General features: G+C 41.0%; 1 long non-coding RNA gene across 1 annotated transcript; it reads left to right on the forward strand.

Moving 5' to 3' along the window:
- The first annotated feature begins 351 nt into the window (after positions 1-351).
- On the forward strand, positions 352-1447 carry LOC145158955 (uncharacterized). Its single transcript, XR_013737375.1, has 3 exons — positions 352-419; positions 672-729; positions 1370-1447. It is a non-coding gene; the product is annotated as an uncharacterized LOC145158955 (long non-coding RNA).
- The last annotated feature ends 5149 nt before the right edge of the window (positions 1448-6596 follow it).

Raw genomic sequence — 6596 nt, forward strand, 5'->3', positions numbered from 1 at the left:
TACATTATAGATATGTATTTTTTTTTTTTTTAAAAACGTATATATAAATTTGATTTATAAAGTAAACATATATTCAAAAGAGATAAGTTACATATATGGATTTATAAGGTGACTCTATTGCCACATGAGACCAACGTATGCATATGTGTGCATAACAAGGATAATAATTAATAATACAAACGTGTATATGTTTTATTGGGTTAAATATGATATGGATCAATTTGCATAACACATATTATATGAAGATATATCCACTTTTGCTTGGCCACTAGGTCATGTATTTTTTTTGACACGTACCTTGCATGGAGGCCTATAAATACATTGGTCCTCTTAATAAAAATAAGTACTCTCCAAATTATCTCTAAGTTATAGTCTGAAGATATATTCTCCGGAATACTCATATTATAAAAGCTTTTGAGGTAATTTTTTTTTATATTAGTTTGGTTATTGGTATTTATATTTTATCTATTTATAATCACAAATTTAAGATGTTAGACTGTAAATGTATTATAACTTATGTTTATTCAATTGATAACTATTTTTATAAGACCAAAAGGTTTATAAAAAAAATAATAATTAACGAGACGTTATTATATAACTAAGTTATTAGTTATATTGTAGCCTATATTTATTTTGATTGGTAATCTTAGACATAATTTTTAACTGTTTAGATTGAGGAAAAAACATTTGGAACTACTCATAAATTGAGAGATACATCTGCTGTATCAGGTGAGTGAATAGTTACTTTAATCTTACACATATATATGAAGTATTTTATATAAATTACGTGCTACGTGTGCATATTATCTGTATACTTGCTATCTATGCTAGATGAACGATTTTATATTCGTTTTAAATGATTTAAACTGTATATGTATTTTATATCTATAAAATGTGTTGGGTAAAACATGGGTAGATTTAATAATTGTTGTGTGACAAAATAAAATAATGAGAGGCCTCGTTATAGATGTTATTGATGATCCAGTCATTTAGCGGAGTATAGATGACGACCACGGACTATTCTAGACAGTCCAGTGGAACGCTAGCAGACTCGCAACCTGTAGGTGTTTATTTGAACTGTGTGTTTATTTTAACTGTGTGTTTACCAATAGTACTCCATCCCCCACATGGTTGCCTTATTTGACATGAATTGCTGAGGAATCCCGAAGCATGTGTTGTCGCCCCGATGAAATTCCTTAGACTAGGTCCCTTGAGTTAGATGTTTTAGGGACGTAAAGTGAGGATAATGGGAATGGGTAATCGGGTTTGTTTGGTTTGATAAAGTTAATAAAATTATTTATTGTGGGTTGAAAACCCTATGTGCTCACCAGGCTCCCAAGCCTGACCCACTCAGTTTCTTGTATTACAGGTAGTAGCGCATGAGCATAGATGTTTGGATGAGAGATAAGGGATTATAGGCCTGTAAATACGAAATAATGTAGTAAGGCTTATGTTGTATTGTTTATGCTTTTGATCTGTATCGAACATGACATCCCGAGTCTTTTAATGAAATACATTTCTTTGGAAATGCTTTTGATAAATCTTTATCATATTTTGTTTTGGGACAAATTCCGCAACACTTTTATTTAAAATGTTACTCTGATTTTTAAACAAGCATAAACAAAATCGGTCTTTTCTGGCCGTGAAAATTGGGGATGTCACAGTTGGTATCAGAGCATTAGTTTTAGCGAACTAGGAATTTGTAGGATTTCTAGACTTAAACTTAGAATGCTAAGCGATGATTGTGAGGTGTGAGCACTAGCTTATTTTAGGAATTGTGCCTAAAATGCTTTTATGTGCTAAATGCTTTGTGCCTGATATGTTGTTCGGTTCTATGGTCTATTGCCGACCGGATCTGGAAACCTTATGTGTTTAGGATTCTAAACGTACGACTACGATATTAGAAATAACATGTAAACGTTTCGGAGTGATAAGGACGGTTTAAACGACTATCCTAAATAAAGATCTAAATTCACCTTATTCGGTGTATAGATCAAGATGGCAAGGACCCGTAGCGGAAACGTGAATGCAAATGGGAACCGAGATCAACCCCCAGTGATACAGCAAATACCAGTCGTAGTAGAAGTTGCACCTGAGCCAATCACCATGGATGGAGTACAAGCCATGATGCGGGCTATGTTAGCTGAACAAAGGGAAGAAATGAGGCAAATGATGCAAGAGAATAGGGACGAAGCCACCATGCCCATTGTGCAACAGGAGCCGATCCCCGAACAATCGGAGGAAGGAAACTACAGTAGGTCAGGGGGCCAAGCTGATCTGCCAGTAAATAGAAGAAATGGACAAGATGATGGAGTCGAGAGAAACGGATGCAAGTACAAAGATTTTCTGACTTGCAAGCCATCGACTTTCACTGGAAAGGAAGATCCGATCGGAGTCATGGATTGGATCTCAGAAATGGAGTTAGCTTTTATGACATGCGGTTGCAGAGGCAAGCTGCAAACCACTTTTGCAGTACGCCAGTTCCGAGGAGGAGCAGTACGCTGGTGGAATACCCTGGGGAAGACCTTGAGCCCCTGCAGCAGACATGGGCAGAGTTTTTAGTACAATTTAAGCGCAAGTACTGCTCAGCCCAAAACTTGCTCGAGCTAGAGAACCAATTTCTGACCCTGAAGAAGGGAAGCATGTCAATCGATGAATACACAAACAACTTCATAGAGAAGATGAAGTTTGCCTTGCGTCTTGTCCCGGATGAGCTGACAAAGATCGACAAGTATGCTAAGGGACTGACATGGGAGTACGCGGTGCCAGTGCGTCAGGCACATACTCTGGAGGCAGCTATCTGGGCTGCCAAATCTGTGGAGGATATGATTCAAGGAAGGGCTGCCAGCAATGTTGAGGTTGGCGAGAAGAGAAAATTTGAAGGGTCTGCTAAATCCAACAATAAGAAAAGAAAGTTCGGTTCAAAGAAGTTTGGGGGAGGAAATGAATCAAAATGGTGCGAGAAGTGCAAGAAGAAGCACTCGGGAAAATGCAGTGAGGAAGTGACCTGCTACAAGTGTGGGAAAACGGGGCACTATGCCAATGAGTGCACCATCATCAAGAGGGTATGCTACGAGTGCCGTGAAGAAGGGCATATTGCTAAGGATTGCCCGAAGAAGAAAGACGCGGCAAGGCCCAACATTCCACCAAAGCCGAAGGCGAGAGCCTTCCAGATGACGCTCGAGGCTGCTAAGGAGACAACAAACGTCGCTTCAGGTACCTTTCTTGTAAATGGATTGCCTGCCAATATACTATTTGATTCCGGAGCTAACTACTCCTTTGTGTCACATAAATTTGGTGGGAAATTAGCATTGCCTGTAGAAAAACTTGATAATGCCCTAATTGTGGAAGTTGCCAGTGGCAAGTTCGTACCTGTTAGTAACCATATTAGGAACATCGTCATCGACCTAAACGGAAATAAATTCCACGAAGAGCTATTACCCATAGAGTTAAACGGTTTTGATATCGTTTTGGATATGGATTGGCTTAGCGCCAACGATGCTGAGATTCAATGCCGAAAGAAGATAGTAAGGGTAAACCCACCCGGAAAAGAGTCATTTATGGTGTACGGGGACAAACGCCGAGTAAATTCTGGAATCATCTCCCTGATGAAAGCCAGAAAATGTTTGTCCAAGGGATGTGCATCATACTTGGCATTCGTTATCGATGCTAAGAACGAAAAGAAGGAGGTGCAGAATATACCCGTCGTGTGTGATTATCCGGAAGTCTTTCCCGAAGATCTTCCCGGATTACCACCTGATAGACAAGTGGAGTTTTGTATAGACTTGTTACCGGGTACAACACCGATAGCAAAGGCACCTTACCGATTGGCACCGACGGAGATGAAGGAGCTCATGACGCAACTTCAGGAGTTATTGGACAACGGTTTCATTCGACCTAGTTCATCACCCTGGGGAGCTCCGGTGCTATTCGTAAAGAACAAAGACGGAAACATGAGAATGTGTATAGACTATAGAGAGCTGAACAAGGCAACGATGAAGAACAAGTATCCATTGCCGAGGATTGATGACCTATTCGATCAGCTGCAAGGTTCGAGCTATTTCTCAAAGATCGATCTTAGGTCAGGATATCATCAGCTGAAGGTGAGAGATCAGGATATCGAGAAGACTGCGTTCAGAACGAGATATGGACACTACGAGTTCTTGGTTATGTCGTTTGGACTAACCAATGCTCCAGCAACATTCATGGATTTGATGAACAGGGTTTGTAAACCATTCCTCGATAAATCCGTGATAGTGTTCATCGACGACATTCTGATCTACTCGAAAAGTCAGGAGGAGCATGGCAAGCATCTACGAGAGGTGTTGGAGGTATTGAAGAAGGAGAAGCTGTACGCTAAGTTCTCCAAATGTGATTTTTGGATCCGAGAAGTCCAATTCTTGGATCATGTGGTTAACCAGGAGGGAATAATGGTTGACCCAGCAAAAATCGAAGCTGTAAGGAAGTGGGAACGACCGATGAATCCCACAGAGATTCGAAGCTTTCTAGGATTAGCCGAATATTACCAACGATTTATCCAAGGCTTTTCTTCGATAGCTGCTCCATTGACTGCTTTGACCCATAAAGGAGCTACTTATACATGGAGCGAGAAGCATGAAGAAGCATTCGAGAAGTTAAAGAAGAAGTTATGTGAAGCACCAATTCTTTCTCTACCCGATGGGGTGGAAGACTTTGCGGTCTATAGTGACGCATCTGGAGTCGGGTTGGGTTGTGTTCTGACTCAAAGAGAAAAGGTGATAGCATATGCGTCTCGACAATTCAAGGAGCATGAAAATAACTACCCCACTCACGATTTGGAGTTGGCAGCGGTAGTTTTTGCTCTAAAGATATGGAGGCATTACCTCTACGGAACGAAGTGCAAACTTTTCACTGATTATAAGAGTCTCCAGTATCTCTTTAATCAGAAGGAGTTTAACATGAGGCAACGACGCTGGCTAGAGTTACTCAAGGACTACGACTGTGAGATACTTTACCACCCCGGTAAAGCAAATGTTGTTACTGATGCTCTAAGTCGAAAAGTCAATCTTGAAAGAAAAAGGCCAAGAGCGTTCAGAATAGAAATTGTCTCAACCATTGTGGAAAGTATAAAGAAAGCTCAAGAAGAAGCTACAGAGAAGAATGACCGAAAATAAGAACGTTTGGGAAAAACGTTGGTGTTCGGTACAAACCGTCAAGGACTGAAGGTATTCCAAGATCAGATTTGGGTACCTAAGACGGGAGGAGTAAGAGATCTTCTGATGGAAGAAGCTCACAAGACCATGCACTCGATTCATCTCGGCAGTACAAAAATGTATAGGGATCTAAAACCCTATTACTGGTGGCCGACGATGAAGCTCAATGTTGCTAAGTGTGTGGCCGAGTGTGTAACATGTGCTAGGGTTAAGGCACAACATCAGAAACCGTATGGGAGTTTAGAACCTTTACCTGTACCCATGGGTAAATGGGAAGACATCACCATGGATTTTGTGACTAAACTACCCAGGACAAAGAACGGTCACGACATGATTTGGGTGGTCGTGGATCGTTTCACAAAGAGTGCACACTTCATAGCTGCCAACGAAAGGTGGTCTATGGATAAGCTTGCAAATGCTTACGTGAAGGAAATTGTGAGACTTCACGGTGTTCCTCTTACGATTGTATCCGATCGTGATAGTCGTTTCACATCGAGGTTTTGGAGGAGTCTACAAGAGGAGCTGGGTACGAAATTATGTCTAAGTACAGCTTACCATCCGCAAACCGATGGTCAGAGCGAACGAACGATTCAAACGCTTGAAGATATGCTGAGAGCATGTACCCTTGAGTTCCAAGGTAACTGGGATGAGCACTTACCTTTGGTAGAATTTTCCTACAACAACAGTTTCCACTCGAGCATCAAGATGGCACCCTATCAAGCCTTGTATGGACAGAAGTGTCGTACGCCGTCTTGTTGGCTTGAGGCTGGAGAAAAGCAGTTTATGGGCCCCGAGATAGTCCATGAGACTGCTGAAAAGTTGAAAGTAATCAGGGAGAGGATGTTAGCAGCTCAAGATCGACAAAGGAGTTATGCTGACAAGAAAAGACAACCGATATCTTTCGAAGTTGGAGATTCGGTTTTACTTAAAGTCTCGCCGTGGAAGGGACTTATAAGATTTGGTAAAAGGGGAAAGTTGAGTCCAAGGTTTATTGGACCATTTAAAGTTCTTCAGAGGATTGGGAACCAAGCTTACAAGCTAGAATTACCAGAAGAACTGGATGGTATTCATAACACTTTCCATGTGTGTTACTTGAGAAAGTTCACGGGAGATGTTCCCGACATAATTCCAATTTCAGAGTTAAGGATCAATGAAAACAAGAGGTTAATTGAAGAACCAGAGGCAATCGTTGACCGTAAGACTAAGAACTTACGACACAAGATGGTCGAATTAGTGCTTGTGCGATGGAAACATACGAATGGGCCAAATCTCACCTGAGAAACGGAGAGTGACATGATGAGTCGCTATCCGTATTTGTTTGCTGATGTGTGATTCCGGGGACGGAATCATCCTAAGGGGGAGAGAATTGTAACGTCCATGTTGCTAGGCTAGATATTAATGATG

The sequence above is a fragment of the Lactuca virosa genome, chromosome 2, assembly GCF_052849685.1.
Source record: "Lactuca virosa cultivar CGN04683 chromosome 2, Lactuca_virosa_CGN04683_v6, whole genome shotgun sequence".
Taxonomy (NCBI): domain Eukaryota; kingdom Viridiplantae; phylum Streptophyta; class Magnoliopsida; order Asterales; family Asteraceae; genus Lactuca; species Lactuca virosa.